This window comes from Dama dama, chromosome 29, assembly GCF_033118175.1.
Source record: "Dama dama isolate Ldn47 chromosome 29, ASM3311817v1, whole genome shotgun sequence".
Taxonomy (NCBI): domain Eukaryota; kingdom Metazoa; phylum Chordata; class Mammalia; order Artiodactyla; family Cervidae; genus Dama; species Dama dama.
Window position 1 is genome coordinate 67,224,542 of NC_083709.1, and position 3,028 is coordinate 67,227,569.

Here is a 3,028-nt window from a genome sequence, read left to right on the forward strand (position 1 = left end):
ATATATATATATAAGATGTATATATATTTGTCAGAGAAGGCAATGGCACCCCACTCCAGTATTCTTGCCTGGAAAAATCCCATGGACAGAGGAGCCTGACGGGCTGCAGTCTCTGGGGTCGCTAAGAGTTGGACACGACTGAGCAACTTCACTTTCACTTTTCACTCTCATGCATTGGAGAAGGAAATGGCAACCCACTCCAGTGTTCTTGCCTGGAGAATCCCAGGGACGGGGGAGCCTGGTGGGCTGCCGTCTATGGGGTCGCAGAGTTGGACACGAATGAAGTGACTTAGCAGCAGCAACATATATATTTGTATGATGTATATATGTATACATACCCCCCCCCAAAAAAAATTCCATGTCTCTGCTTTGTTCTTGGCCAGACTGAATTTCTCTCCTATTCTTACACTCTATACTTAAATTCATCATTCCTTAAATGTCTAATCCTCTCTCTTTTCTAAACACTCTAATAAGCTTATTATTTCAACCATTTATATTTAACATTAAAGTTTAATCGTGAAGTTGTTAACCATAGAAAATTATTAAATAAGTGAGTTTGGAATGAGCATGGAACAGCTGAAAAAAAAAATGAGTGAGTATTTCAAAATGAACACTTTGGAAAAGAAATTTATGCATAGAAAACAATGGAGAATTACAATTAAGAGCTCTGGGGATCTCAAACTGATTTGTCCAGCTATTACATAGTCATTTCAATTTAAATTAAAATTGTAACTATTTTCTAGTCTACTAAAAATATGAGGTGTCACATTAAGAGTTTTAATGGTGCATTCTCTGGGGAATGCAAAAATGCGAGATTGTAGCACATAAATAACTATATAGTGAAGAGTGAATAAATTCTCTGCCAAAAAAATGAATATGATAAAAACAGAAATGACAGTGGATTATTTTATTCCCTCTAGTGAAGCGCAGCTCACACATTAGAGCAAAGAAACAGTTCACAGGGTGTCTAATTCCATATCATTTTGTCAGAGCTGATGAAAAGAACAACACAAAAAAATTTAACTGGTTGATGAACTCAAGCATAAATGAGGCCATATATTTTGTTCCCAAAGTAAAATATTTTTTAAGTCACAGAAAGTAGGTTGATATTAATATTTGATAACCCTGATTCATAGAAAATTGGATTAGTCAAGGTTTTAACCACTGTAGAACATGTTTAAGGCAATCTAACTTTTAGAGAGGGAAAAAAGATTAAGTCAAAAGCAAGAGGTGTGGCTTCCTGGAGTAGGCTAAGCCCTGCTCTGGGTGTGTGTGTGTGTTCATGTATGGTCGTATGCTAGAATGATTGGTCAGAGTGGGTGGGTTCTGATGATAGAGCACAGAAGATTTTGGATTTTATTGTAATACAAGTGACTTAAAAGAATCAGCCTCTGAACATCTGGAGGAAGGAGAGAATTAACTGAAGTAAGAACCAGGGACAAGAGAGTTACTCTAATTGTTTGAGCTTCCTGGTAGCCAAGATAAAAAGGAACCTAGTAGGTTTTATAAGTCTTGTTACATCAGTGTTTTCCTGTTTCTAAGTTCTTGGAAGAATTTGTTATTTAGAGCAATGGTTCTCAGACTGAGTATACTTAATAATGATCCAGGATGTTAAAAAAAAATACTGATGCATGAACCCTACCCCTAGAGATTCTGTTTAACCCAACTGGGGTGGGACATGTGCACCTGTATTTTTTAGAAGATCCCCAGGTGCGTCTAAGGCACAGCTAGGCCTGGGGCTCTGTGGTGCAGAAACTTAAGGAGAACAAATGAGTAATCACTGTTCTGCAGAAGATGCAGAAACACTTAATACAACCAATTATCATATTGATTTTTAATACAAGAGGGGTATTGATTTGTAGTTCAGTGAAGGCATTTATAAAGCTATTCAGATTCAGTTTTCTTACCACATCTGTGCTTTGAGAAATTCATTCCTGAAAATCAGACATTTTACACACAAGCACCACTGGGATTTAATTTTCCGTCATTTTAAATGGGAAAAAAAAAAAAAATTTGGGTTGTGTCATACGCAACCCAAACCTCTCAACCAAATTTTACTAAAATATAAGTAAAACACAGTCAACTGCCTGTTTAAATTTAAGTTACAGATGATTGTATTAGGATGTAAAAATGCTCACAACATTATATGATAAATCAGGTTGTTAATAGTTGGACACAGTGACAAGGCTTCTATTAGGGCCACTCCATCTGAGACACACCTCCTTTTTGTTGTCTACTGGTCTGCTTTTTGAAATTTTGTATGGCATTCTGATGATCTACCAATTATATTAAAAAAAAAAACAACTGGAGACTTCTCATTTATCCTTTTGTTAATAATGTCATGATGAATTTTTGTGATTAATTTTTAATTAAATTTTTTCCTTTATGAATACTGACTGAAATATATTGAAAGATATGAATGCTTTATGAAATTTGCGTATTTTTTTTTCCAGTCCTACGCAATGGCGTCAGCAACTCTTAAAAAAAACACTGTATGAAATTTGCGTATTTTTACTCTAAGAGGCATTCTACCAGAATAACGTTAGGCAACAAGGCATTGTATATTTTAAAAGTCCAAGTTGGATGAGCAGGGATGAGAATTGAATTGATAAGAATTTTTTTTTGGCAGCAAGTAACATAACGTTCTCCCTCATTAAAGTAGGCATTCCTGGCAAGAAGTGGAGTGGTGGATGGTCATAGCAACTTACTGTGATCAAGGGCTATGGCTATTCCCACCTGCCTTATGCTCTTCTACACTCATGGTGTTGGTAATAGCTCCCCTCAATGTCACAAGATGGCCACAGCAGCCCAGAGCTGCTGTGTTCTACCAACAGAACACAAAATTAGGAAGGGAAGCCAGTGAGAGGACTCACCCTATTAAGTTTCTCTTACATCAGGAGCAAAATCTTTCTCACTAGTCTTCAAGCAGAATTCTTCTATCATCTTATTAGCAGGAATGGGTTATGTGGCCATCCACAGCTAAGAAGAAGGCTGAGGAAGTGGTTATCTTGCCTTTGCAGCCTCTATC